The sequence below is a fragment of the Delphinus delphis genome, chromosome 9 (genome assembly GCF_949987515.2).
Source record: "Delphinus delphis chromosome 9, mDelDel1.2, whole genome shotgun sequence".
Taxonomy (NCBI): Eukaryota; Metazoa; Chordata; class Mammalia; order Artiodactyla; family Delphinidae; genus Delphinus; species Delphinus delphis.
This window is the reverse complement of record NC_082691.1, coordinates 27,418,164-27,435,855: the sequence shown is the minus strand read 5'-3', so window position 1 is coordinate 27,435,855 and position 17,692 is coordinate 27,418,164. Positions and strand designations below refer to the sequence as shown.

The following is a 17,692-nucleotide window of genomic DNA, read 5'->3' as shown; positions in this document are numbered from 1 at the left end:
ACTTCCCCAAGTGGGGAGATTGTTAGGAAAGAGGCTGCAGGGGGAACCCGAGCACCTGGAGATGAGGAGATGAGGTGCCTTTTCCAAACACTTCCTTATCAGACGGTGTACCATCCTCTGGGTGTGACAGGCATGTTTTAGGTGTAGGAAGGGTCCCCTCCAAGTAAGGGGAACACCAGGGACCTTTCCAAAGTAGTGTCTCCCCGAACCCTAAAACTGGGGATGTGCTAAGCTACGGGTACTTGCACGTTCATGAAGGGCCTTGGACAGTAGGCAGAGTCCAAGCTTTAGATGATTGAAGTCTTGAGTGTCAGAAGCGGTCATCATCGGTCTCCCTTAGGTTCCATTTTATCTGGCGTTTATAGATGATGTACATATAGATATCTATTCATTTTCAGATTCTTTCCTCTTATAGGTTATTACAAAATGTTGTGTGTAGTTCCCTGTGCTATACAGTAGGTCCTTGTTTATTATCTATTTTATATATAGCAGTGTGTATATGTTAATCCCAAACTCTTAATTTATTCCTCCCCCCGCCTTTCCCGTTTGGTAACAATAAGTTGTAGGATTTTATATTCCTCAGAAATGGGGGAGTTGAAAGAGGGGTGTCATTTTCAATAGAAAATTATTCAAAAGAAGATCGAAGCTTCAGCCCAGATTATTAGATGAACATCCTTGGAAAAAAATCACTTAGTTTCTCTAAACTTGACCTGACAAATAAGACGAAAGCCCTTCACTGAACTTGCTTATAATAAAGTGATGGAAAAATCAAATGGAAGTGTCAGAAACATCTTATTTTACCCGAGCCTTATACACTGCTCTCTGTTAATTACAGTTTGGCTCACACATCTGTTCATTGAAGTTACAATGTTCTCAAATTCCGTCACTGATCCTCCAGAATGGGTCTCAACAAGGGTCCCCCTGCCCAGTGTCATTGGAGCCAACAGAATGAGACTGAGTTTGGTTCAGAAGCAAAGGAAAACTTTATTATTATTATTTTTGCGGTACGCGGGCCTCTCACCGCTGTGGCCTCTCCCGTTGCGGAGCACAGGCTCCAGACTCGCAGGCTCAGCGGCCATGGCTCACGGGCCCAGCCGCTCCGCGGCATGTGGGATCTTCCGGGAACGGGGGCACGAACCCACGTTCCCTGCTTCAGCAGGCGGACTCCCAACCACTGCGCCACCAGGGAAATCCGGAAAACTTGATACTTTAATCAGAGAATGGAGAGGTGAGAGCGTGCGCTCCCCTGCGGGCTGTGGGCCGGGCTGCTGTGTAGGGATCCCGGCGGCGTCAGCGGGAGGGTGGGGGCGGAGCTCTCGAGATCCGGCTTGGCTGCAGCTCAGGCTCTATGTCGCCGAGTCTGCACCGGGTCCCGCGAGCTGAGGTGTCACCCCAGCCATTTTGCACTAGGAAATCTGGTCTGAAGTGCCGGGTGTGGGACCTCTGCATGTGGAAAGCTAGGAGCAAGTGAAATTAGACAAAGCACAAAGGAAAAAAAGGTTAGACTTTATTTTATTGCCCAGATTCTATTTTTATCTCCTAGGAATTTTTCATGGTTCTGCGGGTGACAAACCCCTCCTCTGCCTTTTGTCCCGTTCCTCATTGTTGGGGCGCTGAGGGTGCAGACCCCTCTTCTGTAACTGCTTCGTGCTGAGTTGGGAGTCCTCATACCCAGGGGGGAGGGGCAGAACTTCTCCCCAGCAGCCTACAGGTGAGGTTGATTGTCCCCAGGCCTCCTGCCTCACCTCTCGTCCACCTGAGCACCAGCATTGGAAGTGTTACAGATTCTAAGGACCTTTAAGGGTCCAGGAAAGAGATGCGCAGAGACGCTGGGGGAGCCGGTTTTGCCCCGCCTCACATTTGTTTGGCCACCTTAGGCTGACGGTTTCTGCCAGCCTAGATGCTCTGACCAGTAGTCTGCACTTTCTTCAATTAGGCCCCTGAATTAACGTACAAACAGCACCAGGTGTCAGAGCCCAGCCCGTTCAACTCCCAGACAGTCCAGGCCCGGTGGTGATCCAGGACCATGACGGCCACTGAGTCAACGGCCTTTTGAAGTAGCCAGGAGTCCAGCCGGTCTCATTGGCCACCGTCACCGCGGTGTCTGTAGGCTTTTCTATGGTGACAGCGTGATATACGGTTCCCCTGCCAAGCTTATTAGCTACCCTCTGGGTGCAGTAAGTCCTGCAAGCAGTAGTCTGCTCTTTTGGGGCACACTCTTGTTGTTTTCTGAGAGAAGCTCCAGCTCAAGTGATGGTCACACGAGACGTCATGGGGACCCGTTGCCCCCGGTTGTCTCTCTGGAGGTTGGAGTTGGAGGGCGTCCTCACTCGAGGTCAGCGTGCCCACGGAGCGACCCCTGCAACTTCAGGGCATGGTGGGTGGTTAGGATAACCACATGGGGTCCTTTTCCCTTAGGAGGAAGCTGGATTTGCGGGCTGCTGAGTTCCATGTTCTTAGATACCCCCAGTACCCTGACCGGATGGGGCGGCGGGCCAAGCCATTGGTGACCGTAGTTTCTCCTCCCTGGAGGGCATTCTTGTGCTGTTCCATTTCAAGTGGTCCCAGTTTTTGCACTAATACTCCAAGGGCGATTCACCTTCTATGGGAATGTAAAGGTCAAAGGGTTTAGCTAAATTAGGGAGTTCCAGGGCAAGGGTCTGAATTGACTGCTCTTTCCATTATTGAAAGGCCGCTTCTGGATTCTATTCGAAAGGATCATCATCTTTTCCTTTCAGTGTTTCCTATAGAGGCCCAGCTATTAGACTGTAGTTAGGGATCCAGATGCAGCAATCCCCGGCCTCCCCAGGAACCCCTAAGCTGTCTTCTAGTTTTAGAAGGGGTAAGGCTGCAAATGGCTTCTTCCCTTTCCTGGGATGGGCTTCTCCGACCTTCTGTGAGAATGAAGCCCAGGCAGGTCACCTTAGTCTGTGATATTTCAGCCTTTTTCTTGGACACCTTCTATCTTTTATTGGCTAGGTAGCTCAGAGACCTCCTTAGTAGGGCTGGCGATCAGAATGTCATCTGCATATTGAAGGAAGTTTCCCTTCTCCAGAGGTAGATCTTTCAGGTCTTTAGCTGAAGTTTCCCCCAAAGATGGTGGGGGAATTTTTGAACCCTTGGGGCAGGATGGTCCAGCAGTATTGTTTTCCCTGTATGTTGAGTCCTGCCACTCAAAAGCCAAAATTTGTTGGGACTCTGGGACTTATGGAATACAGAAGAAGGCATTTTTTTAAGTCTAATACAGAATACTAGGTCCTGGTGGATGGTAGAATGACCAGCAGGATGTAGGAATTAGGAACTACTGGATGTATATCCTCAGTGGCTTCACTGACTATCCTGACGTCCTTTACCAGGTACCCAGCAGCCCACGGGGCTCTCATGGGCAGGCCCCTCCCAGGATATGGAGCTCGCCTGAGCACATACCCAGCAGCCCACGGGGATCTCATGGGCAGGGCCCTCCCAGGATACGGAGCTGCCCTGGGCAGGTACCCCGGCAGGGCTGGGCACACAGGAACCGTGCACATAGCCCTCATTGCAGAGCACCCCCAGCTCACCTGTCGCTCAGAGCTGACACAGAGCACTTCAGAGCAGGACTTGAGCTAACAAACAGCAGCTCAGACAGGTCTGTGACCCTGATCTACAGTCTGTGCGGCCTCCCTCCACCTGGTCTTCCAGAGGCTTCCACTGCAGCCGGAACGCCAGGCCTCTGTCTCCACCCACCACCCCTCCCCTCCCTGACTCCTGGGTTCCTCTCATTAGGAGAGGGTCTTCTTGAAGTTGTCTCCTACTCATGGGCCAGATAAAATGATTAGAAAACAAGCCAGAGCTGCAGCCCCTTGTCTATCCTGACTCTCAGGAGCCCACACCTGTTCCTTGGACCTCGCCGGTTCATCAACGTCCATTTTCTGCAGCTGTGAGCCCCTGAGGGTCGAGGATTGGCTGACCTAGGCAGCCTGACACTGCCGGCCAGCCCTCCCCAGGTGTGCCTGGGTTGAGGTCAATATAAACACCGCTCCAGGCAGCAAGAGCCCCTGTAGCTGTGCCTGACGCCATATTCTCTGCCCCGTCAGCAGTGTCGGGGCTCGGCTGGTGGGAGGGAGTGAGGGGCCACGGCTTTGTGGGTGGCCCAGTGTGAGTGGGGCTCTGCTGGACTTTCTGCAGGAGTTGCTGGGCTGCCACCTGCTAAACAAGAGGATGTGTCACCCATACCTGCCGCAGGAATTTCTCCCCGGGCATAGGTAAGGAAGGAAAAAAGCAGTGGGGGCCGGGACAGGAGGGGTACCTCAGGCAGGGAAATGGAAAGCTTCCAGAAGAGCGCCCGGGGCCAGGACCGTCCTGGCTGGCCTGCAGGCACCAAGTTGGCCGGCGTGCTCTCGCTGGTGTGGCTCCACGGCCCTTCCTGTAGGCTTTCAAGTCCTTGCACACATTCAGCTGTTTTACCTGGGAAGGGTGGGAACAGTTCAGCAGCAGCTGGCCTGGGGCTCAGCTCACATTTACTGAGAGACGCCTCGGCTCGGTCCCCCAGATTTGCTATGAGAACGCTCCTTGCGGGGTGGGGGGATGCTGGCTGCATGGGAGACGATTCCCCGCCTCTGACCAACTTCAGAATTGTTTACCACTGGAGCAAGTGCCCTGATAGGGTTTTCCTCTGTATAACCAGTAGGTTCTGTTTTTTATTTTTTATTTTTTGGTTCAAGGTAGGCTTTATTCCTCTTTTTTGTATTTATAGATATAAGCGTGGAAATAATTCATTCATATAAATAGGTCTATGGGAAGGGAAGAAATTCTTTTTAATTTTATTTTTTTTTAATTTTTGAGTTTTATTTATTTTTTTATACAGCAGGTTCTTATTTGTTACCTATTTTATACATATTAGTGTATATATGTCAATCCCAATGTCTCAGTTCATCCCACCCACTCCCCGCCACTTTCCCCCCTTGGTGTCCATATGTTTGTTCTCTACATCTGTGTCTCTATTTCTGCCCTGCAAACTGGTTCATCAGTACCATTTTTCTAGGTTCCACATATATGCGTTAGTATACAATATTTTTTTCTCTTTCTGACGTAGTTCACTCTGTATGACAGTCTCTAAATCCATCCACATCTTTACAAATGTCCCAATTTCGTTCCTTTTTATGGCTGAGTAATATTCCATTGTATATATGTATCACATCTTTATCCATTCATCCATCGATGGGCATTTAGGTTGCTTCCATGACCTGGCTATTGTAAATAGTGCTACAGTGAACACTGGGGTGCATGTGTCTTTTGGAATTATGGTTTTCTCTGGGTATATTCCCAGTAGTGGGATTGCTGGATCATATGGTAATTCTGTTTTTAGTTTTTCAAGGAACCTCCATACTGTTCTCCATAGTGACTTGGTATGTTCATACAAATTGAATGTATCAATTTACATTCCCACCAATAGTGCAAGAGGGTTCCCTTTTCTCCACACCCTACAGCATTTGCCGTTTGTAAATTTTCTGATGATAACCATTCTAACTGGTGTGAGGTGATACCTCATTGTAGTTTTGATTTGCATTTCTCTAATAATTAGTGATGTTGAACAGCTTTTCATGTGCTTCTTGGCCACCTGTATGTCTTTTTTGGAGAAATGTCTATTTAGGTCTTCTGCCCGTTTTTGGATTGGGTTGTTTGTTTGCTTAATATTGAGCTGCATGAGCTGTTTATATATTTAGAAGATTAATCCTTTGTCTGTTGATTCATTTGCAAATATTTTCTCCCATTCTGAGGGTTGTCTTTTCGTCTTGTTTGTAGTTTCCTTTGTTTTGCAAAAGGTTTTACGTTTCATTAGGTCCCATTTGTTTATTTTTGTTTTTTATTCCATTACTCCAGGAGGTGGATCAAAAAAGAACTTGCTGTGATTTACGGCAAAGAATCTTCTTCCTATGTTTTCCTCTAAGAGTTTTATAGTGCCTGGTCTTACATTTACGTCTCTAATCCATCTGGAGTTTATTTTAATACTTGGTTAAACAAAATACATCTTTTGTAAACAAACCCAGCACAAGGCCAACAAAAAGGAATAAAAGCAAGAAAAACAAAAAGCCTAGGATTGCCCCTTACTGGGCATCAGGGTCAGGACTGCCCCCTTTCTTAAAGGAAGTGGGGCTTTTTGCCCTTGGGCATCAGCATAGGTCCCTGTTCCTAAGCACCAGAATTGGATATGAACAGAGAAACCAGCCCTGAAATGTTTAAGCGTCTTTGCATATATCCCACTGGCTCATGGGGACTCCTTTGAAGTGCCATTTGCACAGGGCCCAGCAGATTGGTGGCGAGGAGTTTCCTTCTCCTCCCAGGAAATGGCTTACATCACTGACAGTGCCAGTGGACCCAAGGTCCTGCTTGTGACAATCAGCAACGTTGGCTGTAACTTCTGGCTGGTGGTGGTTGGAATGTCTGTGCAGTGGCGAAGAGCTCCCTGTGGTGCCAAGCAGGTCTGGTGTAGAAAATGGTGTGGAAGAGAATGCGGCCACTTGCTGAGAGGGTGTAATGCAGTTGCCACTTGGTGGCCTCTGTTACCCAGCATAAAAAATGGCCTTGTTGGATTGAAGATACATGTGCAGAAAAAGTGCTGGTGTACACATGCACTCCAGTCACAGTGGGGAGAAAGCCTCAGCTTCATCCTGTTAAGCTTGCTCAGGCTGGACATGCAAGTCCCAGGCTGGCTCTGCTATTGGAGAGGTCTAGCCAGTGGGGCAGCTCTCAGACCTGCCGAAAACACTGACTTGTGAGGGCTGGACAGGCCATCCTTGCCTGCCCGCCTGCCCTGAGAAAACCACAGCCCCTGTAGTTACAGGCGGTGTAGTATGACCCTTACTTCTCCTTTTGTTTTCCCAAGTTACAGGGAGAATAGTGGCCTACAACTATTTAAAGAGGTAGGGGGCAGGTCTATTCTCAGTTGATCTGTAAAGGAAGCTACAGAGAGATGACAAAGCGTAATGCACATGTCCACCCAATGTGAGGGCTCTGCTTCTTGTCACTATAGTGACTCCAAGCCTAGGATTTCTACCCATTCTAGCTGCTCCAAGTTTCTGAAGGCTTATCTTCCCAATACTTTCCTTGCCCAACTCTGTCTCAAACTAGTAGAATTTGATGTCAAAGGCAGTCTTATTTTTTTCCTGATTTTTGCCAGAGTGGGTCAGCTGGAAAAAGTGCCCTTTTGACTATCTTGTGCCCCAAAGCCTCCTAAACCAATGCAATGCAGTGAAGTGGGAGGGATGATGATGGAGTGAGGCGGACAAGCTGCCCATGCCTTCCCCAGCCTGGTTCTGGCCACATCCTCTTAGGTATCTAGCTCACCCTGTCACACTAGACTGTTGCAGGATTCAACCACCCGGCATGGAATATTAGAGAACTTTTCATTATAAAACTCCAAGGATGGCCATAAACCACTCTTAAAAATGGGGTAAGGGCTGCTTTAAGTGTTGGAGACAGCATGCTGTACTGCTGCTGCAGTTTTGGAGATGGTTTCCTATGAGGCCTTTTTGCTCTAAGTCCTTCAAACCCGTCAACATGGGCTTTGCCTGTACTGTGTCTTCAGATCCACTGGTTGCCAGGAAAGGGGAATTGAAGGCAACATCTCCAGGTGAGTCAGAGTAGCAGTGAACTCCAGCAGAGCCTCTGCCAAGTCCTCAGAGAAATGGGGAAATAAGCTAAAACCCACCTTTCTTTCTCCTCTCTTAAATAAAACAAAAGTCATAATTTGCCCTAAGCACACAGAGCTCCCACTTTCCTTTCCCAGAACAAGTAACACTGGTTGGTTCTGTAACAGTCTACACGTCTGTCCTACTGCACTGTCAAACCTGAGGGGGAAAACCCGTTGAGATGTTTGGGGACGTGGCAAGGGCAGACCCACTGTAGAGGCCACAGCACATCACAGAGGATTTCGGGGTTTGAGGTGAGGGAAGGCTGGGTAGAACTGTGTTACACATCAGCCCTCCAACTCTGATGGGCCTCCACCTCTTCTGGTACCACCAGCAGGAGTTCACAGTTCTTTCCTCGCAAAAGATGTTTTAGAAATTTCCTGAGCTCGCCCTTGCCTCCAATCCATTCGGGAGTCTTCAGTTTGGAGTCGAGGTTGTAATAGGCACCTCCCACCTCTCGAACACAGATCCAGTGCTGCCTTTTGAGTGGCAACTTCGGTGGACCCCAACACAGGCTGGAGGGCAGATTCATGATGAAGCCCATAACGTTAGTGAGAGCAATGGCTCCGACATCCTTGAGCTTGTCCCACCAAACGGCTTCACAGTCTTTGGTTTGAAGTGCTGCCATAATGACGTTCACATCGTAGTTCCCATTTCCCAGCATGCTCTTCTTGTGGGGGGTTATCATCATGGTGCTTGGAGACAACCTCTGGAAAATCTCTTGCAGCGTGTCCCGGGTGAAGGCATTGCTGTCCTGGAAGACGTTATTGAGGGCGTGCAGAGCACAAAGCTCCCTGCGCTGTTTCTCATGGTAGATTTGTAGGGGTGCAGCCTGGGGCAGCTCCAATGATTCGGATTTGGCCTTGTCTCCTTTCCATGGCACGCAACTCATGTTTTTCGCTTTAGGTTCCAGAGAGGGCTAAAAACACCCCACTCTTCCCTCCTGAGGAGGAATGTAAGCTTCTCAGTTTTTGCAGGATTCCTGAGGTCTACCTTATTTTCTGGTGTCCATGATTTATGCTTTGTCACGGGGAGAAAAGGCTGTAATCAAAAGGAACACTAATCCCCCTCTTCTCAAAACAAAGATAACTTTTGGATTTAGTGTATTTTGCCACCACTGTCGAAGTGCAGAAGTTAAAAAATATCATATAAAATCTAAGACCTTGTTTTCCTTCTTCCACCCTCCTCTTCTACCCCTTCCAAAAAAACCCCACGATTTTCTTGCTGTATTTTCCTTTCTGCAAATGCCAAATAGGCCTCAAGGCAGGAGGACCGAACGGAGTAGGTCACATCGCTCCTTTTCTTCCATTTCTTTGGTACCACAATGCCACTGACTCAGCAGACAAGGCCTAGGTGGCGGATAAAATGCAAATTTCGAGCAGCTAGCGAGGGCCGGCCAGCGTGGGATCGCGGGCCCTGCTGGGGCGTCGGGAGAGGCTCTCCATCCTCTCGGGTGCGGTGGGACCACGCGGGGCCGAGGACGGCGCAGCTCCCTCGGAAAGCACGGACTCTCACCCTCTCGCCGCGGCCCGCTGCAGGCCGCCACCTGGGCCGCGCTCGGGCGGGCGAGCGAGCGCGCGCACCTGAGCCCGATGTCAGCGGCCCCAGCCCGGCGCCGTGCTCCGAAAACGCCCTCCTTCGCCGTCCCAGCCCCCGCGCCGCCACGGCATCCCCTCTGATGTCGGCCTGACGTCAGCGGCGCCGGCTTTGGGGCCGCGGCCCCCGTGCGTCTGTTGCGCCCGTGCAGGCTGCGTTGGGCCCCCTGGCGGTGTGGGGTGGGTAGCCCGGCGGCGGCTGTAGCGGCAACTCGCCCGCAGGTAGAGATAGTGCCCGGCTCCTCAGCTGGTGCCCGGATCCTCTGCTCTCTCCCTCCGGGGCTGGGCAGGGCGGACGGAGTCCCGCCCCGATGCCTGTCCCACCCCTCTCCTCCCCCGGGGCGTCGGCTCAGTTCCCAGTCTATTTTTTCCGATATGAGTGTTGCTACTCCAGCTTTCTTTTGATTTCCATTTGCATGGAATATCTTTCTCTATCCCCTCACTTTCAGTATGTATGTGTCCCTACGTCTGAAGTGGGTCTCTTCTAGACAGCATATATATGGGTCTTCTTTTTGTATCCATCCAGCGAGCCTATGTCTTTTGGTTGGAGCATTTAATCCATTCACGTTTAAGGTAATTATCCATATGTATGTTCCTATTACCATTTTCTTAATTGTTATGGGTTTCTTTTTGTAGGTCATTTTCTTCTCTTGTGTTTCCTACTTAGAGAAGTTCCTTTAGCATTTGTTATAGAGCTGGTTTGGTGGTGCTGAATTTTCTTGTTTTTGCTTGTCTGTAAAATTTTGATTTCTCCATCGAATCTGAATGAGATCCTTGCTGGGTAGAGTAGTCTTGGTTGTAGGTTCTTCCCTTTCATCACTTTAAATATATCATGCTACTCCCTTCTGGCTTGTAGAGTTTCTGCTGAGAAATCAGCTGTTAACCTAATGGGAGTTCCCTTGTATGTTATTTGTCGTTTTTCCCTTGTTGCTTTCAATAATTTTTCTTTGTCTTTAATTTTTGTCAGTTTGATTACTATGTGTCTCGGTATGTTTCTCCTTGGGTTTATCCTGCCTGAGACTCTCTGTGCTTCCTGGACTTGGGTGGCTGTTTCCTTTCCCATGTTAGGTAAGTTTTCAACTATAATCGCTTCAAATATTTTTTCGTGTCCTTCCTCTCTCTCTTATCCTTCTGGGACCCCTATAATGGGAATGTTGTTGGATTTAATGTTGTCCCAGAGGTCTCTTAGGCTGTCTTAATTTCTTTTCATTCTTTTTTCTTTATTCTCTTCTGCATCGGTGAATTCCACGATTCTGTCTTCCTGGTCACTTATCCGTTCTTCTGCCTCAGTAATTCTGCTATTGATTCCATCTAGTGTAATTTTCATTTCACTTATTGTATTGTTCATCTCTGTTTGTTTGTTCTTTAATAATTCTTCTAGGTCTTTGTTAAACATTTCTTGCATCTTCTTGATCTTTGCCTCTATTCTTTTTCCAAAGTCCTGGATCATCTTCACTGTCATTATTCAAGGTTGCCTATCTCCACCTCATTTAGTTGTTTTTCTGGGGTTTTATCTTGTTCCTTCATCTGGTACAAAGTCCTCTGCCTTTTCATTTTGTCTGTCTTTCTGTGAATGTGTTTTTGTTCCACAGGCTGCAGGATTGTAGTTCTTCTTGCTTCTGCTGTCTGCCCTCTGGTGGATGAGGCTATCTAAGAGGCTTGTGCAAGCTTCCTGATGGGAGGGACTGGTGGTGGGAAGAGCTGGGTGTTGCTCTGGTGGGCAGAGCTCAAAAAAACTTATTCTGCTTGTCTGCTGATGTGTGGGGCTGGGTTCCCTCCCTGTTGGTTGTTTGGCCTGAAGTGATCCAGCACTGGAGCCTACCTGGCTCTTTGGTGGGTCTAATGGCAGACACTGGGAGGGCTCACTCCAAGGGGTACTTCCCAGAACTTCTACTGCCAGTGTCCTTGGCCCCACGGTGAGCCACAGCCACCCCCTGCTCCAGGGGGGTAGGAGACCCTCTAACACTAGCAGGTAGGTCTGGTTCAGTCTCCTATGGGGTCACTGCTCCTTCCCCTGGGTCCTGATATGCACACTACTTTGTGTGTGCCCTCCAAGAGTGGAGTCTCTGTTTCCCCCAGTCCTGTCAGAGTCCTGCAATCAAATCCCACTAGCTTCTAAGTCTGCTCTAGGAATTCCTCCTCCCGTGGCCAGAACCCCAGGGCGGGAAGCGTGATGTAGGGCTCAGAACCTTCACTCCAGTGGGTGGACTTCTGTGGTGTAAGTGTTCTCCAGTTTGTGAGTCACCCACCCAGCAGTTACGGGATTTGATTTGATTGTGATTGAGCCCGTCCTACCGTCTCATTGTGGCTTCTCCTTTGTCTTTGGATGTGGGGTATTTTTTTGGTGAGTTCCAGTGTCTTCCTTTCGATGATTGTTCAGCAGTTAGTTGTGATTCCGGTGCTCTCGCAAGAGGGAGTGAGCGCACGTCCTTCTACTCTGCCATCTTGAACCAATCTCCACTGGTGAGTTCTTAATTAGCAGTGTGAATGGTATTGTTAAAGGTCCTGAATCAGGATTGAAATACCCCCCACACATAAAGGTGTAAGAACCTGGGGAGGCCACGTGCAGACAGCACCCTTAGGGCTTCCGACTTGACCCCTCAACACTCTGGTGTCCAGCCACTGCTTTAGGATTTCTGGGGGCCCAATGCTGACTTTAAGGGTTCCATAATCCAGCCTCTGTCTGCCTTTAGTGAGACCCACATTTCCAGGATCCTACAGAGCAAGGTCTGTGTGACTGTTCTGTGGCTTCTCTAACAAATGACCACAAGCTGAGTGGTTTAAAACAACAGGAATTCATTCTCCCCCAGTCCTGGAGATGAGACATCTGAGATCAAGGTGTTGTAGGACTGAAGTCCCTCCAGAGGTTCCAGGATAGGGTTTTTCTTGCCTTATCCAGATTCTGGGGGCTCCATGCGTCCCCAGGCTTTTGGCTGTATCCCTCCCATCTCTGCCTCTGTCTTCACGTGGCTTCTCCTGTGTGTGGGTCTCTCCTCTTTAGTCTCTTGCGAGGATGCTATCATTGGATTGGGGGCCACCCTAACCCAAAATGACCTCACCTCGAGATCCTTAACTACATATATGAAGACCCTTTTCCGACATATGGTCCTGTTCACGTGTTCTGGGGGGACACATCTTTTGGGGTCACCATTCAACCCATTATCTGTGTATAAAATAACCCTAATTTTAGGAGATTACCAAGATCTCAAACAGATTGGCACAGACAACAGCCATGTGGGTGGGGGTCTGGTGATGATGAGGACTCTAGAATCACCTGGAAAGGATCAAGGCCTGGCTTCATCAGAAAGTGAGCTCTTCCACCATGGGGCCCGTGGAAACAGCCACTCCTCTATTTCCGTGGAAAGAGACACAGTGCCAAGTCCAGAAGTGGTTACATTGCAAAGCTGGCTCTTCTGGGATTTCCTCATCAATAGCATTGTGTAACCAATAACTACTGCCTTGCAGAAATCGCTTTCTGGTACATGATGACAGCACTGTCACTTTAAGTGCAGCAAGCCTAGAGTAGGAATGTTTGAAGGAGAAGAGTTTGAAAGATTTTGAAGCTTGTTTGTTCAGGAAACTGAGCAGATTTTTCAAGGTTGTCAAAGAAACTTCTCTCTTAAACTGAAGGCAGGGCTGAGAGAGCTGAACTCCAGGGATCTTTTAAAGGGGTGGCTCTGAAGCACAATCACCTAAGTGGTGGTCTCAGCATGAGCTGGGGTTTGTGAAAAGTGTGATGAGATTAAGCCTGACTTTATGTGACAGGTGGGGAGGGGTTTGCAAAGCACCTTGGCTTTTAGAGTAAAGGTTTGTTGCTGGAACAAAGTGTCTCCCAAAAATGGGCTGAGGCTGAAAATGCCTCTGTCCCCCTCCTTGTGAAAGTCCAGGGAAGGTGGGTGTCGGGGCCCAGGCTTTTTTCCCCTTGTTTCTCCTCCCTGCTTCCAGGTGAGGGCTCTAACCAGCAGGGTGGGGTGACCACGGGGGCATCATTCCCTCCATCCTAGGATGCAGGCTGGCCAAGCCCCTCCCCACCTCCCCCGCTTCCCCTTGGTAACACAAGACACTGTGTCCCAGCTGCAAGGGGTGGGAAGGCTGGGGGGTGCAGGGTAGCCATAAACAGGAAAAAGGGAAATGGGTTCTGATGGGCAGCTGGGCGGCTCTCCTGTGAGGGTCGTCTGGACGCTAGTGTGGTCCTGTGAAGCTTTGATGCTTTGTGGTTCTGGAAATCCTATAGGAGACGGTCCACAGCAGGTGTAACTATTGCTGTCAGTGGAGGTGGTGAAGCCAAAGATCTACAGTCCAGACTAAAGGTGCCGATGTACATACAGGACAAAACCATCTCATGTGAATGTAGTTCAGGCACGTTTAACATGAATGCAGTCGTGTTAATGCCTAACATCTTCTTTCTTGTGCCCCTCGTCCGGGACCCCCTCCTCAGTTCCTGAGGCTCCTGTAACTCATGTACAGGGGAATGGAGAGTGAGCTCTGTCCAGTCTGAGCCCTGAGTTATCCTGTGTGTGAGTCTATTTGGGGCTGCCGTAACTAATACCACAGACAGGACAGCTTAAACAACAGACATCTCCCAGTCCTGGTTGCTGTCTGAGATCAAGGTGTTTCTTCTCAGGCTTCTCTCCTTGGCATGTAGACAGCCATCTTCTCCCCATGTCCTCACATGGTCTCCCCTGTGCCCATCTGTGTCCTAATCTCTTCTTGTAGGACATCAGTTTTTTGGATTAGGATCCACCCTAGTGACCTCATTTTTACCTTGATCGCCTCTTTAAAAACCCCATCTCCAAATACAGCCACATCCTGGGGTCCTGGGTTTTAGGGATTCAACATGTGAATTTGTGGGGGACATGGCTGAGCCCCCACCATACTGCTTAGGAACCAATATGTGCCTCAGTCCCTGCTTCCCTCAAGTCCCACGGGGATCATGCGATGGCTCAGGGAGAGTCTGGGCAGCGTTTGTGTCCCAGCTGGGGAGCCCTTCTCTGCTCTCTTTGATTATGCAGTGGCAGTGCATTGCTAGCCCCATCCTGAGGTGAGCCGTTCTGGGGTTTTGTGCCGTGTCGCCTAGCCTGCTGAGATGCTCATTGTCAGGGGACGCAGGAGCCAGCAGCCTAGTGGGGATGCCAGGGACTCTCAGGGCCATGATGGATGCCTCTCCCACCAGACACCCCAGCAAAACTGGGGAAACTTTGCGGGGGTGTACAGGTGGGAGAGAGTCAAAGTCTCATTTATGCTTCAGAAAGACCACTCTTTGGGGTGGGATGTGAGATGCACTTTGGGGGCAGCGAGCTTTGTCAGGGCCTAATGGAGGGATCCGGCTTGGGCTAGGGCTGTGGGTGTAGAGGTGAAATAGTGTGGAGACTGGCCACGGACTCTGGAGGAGGAGCTGACAGTCACTGGGGCACAGGGAGAGTGAGAGGCTGGGAGGCCCCAGTGTTACCGAACCAAACTTGGGTCCCCTTGCCCAAGCGCAGTAAAGCCAATCTACTGACACTGGTTGTGGTGAAGGAAAGGAGAGCTTTAATTGTAAAAGTGCTGGTACATGGAGGACAGGTGGCTTTTGCTCTAAAACCCCGAACTCGCTGAGGGATTTCAGCAAAGCATTTTTAAGGCCAGTTTAAGAAGGGAGGTCACAGGGTATGTGACCAGCTGGTGCACAACCCTCTGGCTGATGGTGAGGTAACAGGGCAGTTAACATTGTAAATTCTTAGGCACCAGAAGCTCTGGGGCTACCTGTTCATGATCATCCAGTAGTTAATTTCTTCCACTTGGTGGTAGTTTTAACATCTGTAAACAACTCAGGAAGCGTACATCAGATACTGTTATCCAGGTACTTCAGAGAGGAGCTACAGAAGAGGATATGGGGGAGGCCTCTGTCCTGGGAAGGCCCTATAGGGTCCTGCTCTGTTACACCTGGTGCCTGGGCTCGGCAACCTGGGAAGGTGGGGCTGCTCCTGGGTGTGGGGAGCTGCAGGATCACAGTCCTCTGAGGGGCCTGGTAACCCCCAAGGTGAGATGGGGATGCAGTGGCTGGACAGAGGCGTCTGGCCTGGGAGAGGGGTCCAGGCTGGAAATGTCACTGGAATCATCACAGGGAGGGAGAGGAAAGGCCAATGAGGGCAGGTAGGTCACAGCAGACTACGTGCAGGTGACGACTGCGGTCCTGATGGAAACACCTCAGAGCCAGAAAGGAGTGGCCGTCAGGGACTCAGCTTCATTCTCTTGTTCCTTTGTAAAACCACTGTGTCAGAGTTTGAGTCACTGCCAGGAGACTTCTGAGCCCAGTGCTGCCATGGCTTCATCAAAGGGCCCAGGTGGAACACAGAACCACTGCAGGCCCCGCCCATGTCCCCACAGGGAATGAATCCCATCAGGGCACCAGGCATCACAGACTTCAGAGAACCCCTGTCCTCAGGACCGGTCTTCCTCCTTCCTCTCACCTGCTGATCAGAGGCCCAGGAACCCCCAATCTGGCTCCACCCCCAGGGCCTGGATTCTGGGACAGCTTAGGGGTAAGCAAGACCCTTAGGCTCTGTTATCTGCCTAGTGGTGAGGATGTCTTAAAAGCTACAATTGACTGATTATGCAGGACTGAGTGTTTCCAGCAGGTATGGGTGGAATGATGGGGTGTGAAGTTCCTATGCCTGCAGGGTCTTCCCAGCGTGAAGATCTGTGCGTTCCCCCCCCCCCCCCCCCCCGGCCAGTCAGCATCCTCCCAGGAAGCCCAGATCCAGGATTATGAGGGCAGAGGCTCTCCCCTTGCTTACTTGTAACTTCCCACTCCCACACCAAGGAGCCTGGCTCCCGCCATCTGCCATTTATCTTGCATTGCTCCTTTCCAGGTTACATGTGCAGAGGTTTCAGAATTGTTAGCTACTACACCCTGGAAAGAACTTCATAAAATAAAGCCCACTGTTTATGCATGGTCAACTTTACCTTTAGTCTACAGATTCTGTTCATTTCCAAAGGTTACTTAGGTCAGCACCTTTTGCCCTATCCCCTACCCCTACTGTGAGTTTTTTCCATACATTTCTTTCTTTTTGGGGGGAGGGGTTGCATTGGGTCTTTGTTGCTGTGCATGGGGTTTCTCTAGTTGCGGCGAGCGGGGGCTACTCTTCATTGTGGTGCGTGGGCTTCTCGTTGTGGTGGCTTCTCATGTTGCAGAGCATGGGCTCTAGGCTCATGGGCTTCAGTAGTTGTGGTGCGCAGGCTCAGTAGTTATGGTACACGGGCTTAGTTGCTCTGCAGCATGTGGGATCTTCCTGGACTAGGGCTCGAACCGTGTCCCCTGCATTGGCAGGTGGATTCTTAACCACTGAGCCACCAGAGAAGCCCCTTCCATACATTTCTAATGCAGTTACATTCTGACACATTATGTATTCCATCCTGTGACACTCCTACGTTCTAAATAACTAAAGTTGAATAGATTATGATTGACCCCTTGGGCTATACAAATCTATGGGCATAGACAAATGTATAGTGACAGGTATCCATCCTAGAGTATCACATGGAATACTTCAAACCCCCACCCCAGGATCTGCTCATCATCTATGCAGCTTTGTCTTTCCTAGTGTGTCATAAATGGGGTCATACTGGGTGCACCCTCTTCAGACTGGGTCCTTTCACTTAGCAGTATATACTGAAGATTTATCCATGTGTTTCCATAGCTTGCTGGTGCATTCCTTTCTACTGCTGAGTAGTATTCCATTGCACGTGTATGGGAGGAAAAACAATTTTCCCTCTACTTTTCTAGGTTCTTGGTTGAGACGCACCCCCCGCCCCCCAATAATAAAAGACAGATTACCAGGAGAAAAACAGAAGTTTAATAACATGTATACCCCCCTGTATACAGGGGAGATACCAAGGAAAACTGACTCACTCCCTGAAATGACCAAAGCCATCACCTTAAAAACCATCTTCAGCTAAAAACAGAAGAAAGATGTTGGGGAAGGGGGGAAGCCAGTTATGGCAAGTTATCATGCAAAGCGCAGCAAATAAATGTATGATTGTTAGCACATTTAAGTCAGGACTTCTTCACTGATAACAGTTACTTGAGATTTCATTATCCTTTCTGGTGCAAAGAGGGACATACCCTTATAAATGGAGACTTCTATATTGTAAATGTCCTTCACAAAAGGGAAATCTCTACTCAGTTTTCTGAGATTCCTTTTTTTTTTTTTTTTAAGCAGACTGAAATAAACCTTATGCCAGAGAGGCATATTTTGGGGTGGCATATTCTACTTACCTTGACATGGATGTACCCCAGTTTGCTTATGCATTCATGTATTGAAGGACATTCTGATCTCCTCAGGTTTTTAGCCATTTATGAGTAGAGCTGCTGTGCATAATTGCATCTTTGTTTGCATTTGGACATAGATTTTCAAAGCAGTTGTCTAAATATTGAAAGCACGATTGTTGGAT

At 49.4% G+C, this 17,692-nt stretch overlaps 1 pseudogene; it reads right to left on the bottom strand.

Moving 5' to 3' along the window:
* Nucleotides 1-7,947: 7,947 nt before the first annotated feature.
* LOC132430615 (josephin-1 pseudogene) lies at nt 7,948-8,559 on the bottom strand (annotated as a pseudogene).
* Between the last annotated feature and the right edge of the window lie 9,133 nt (nt 8,560-17,692).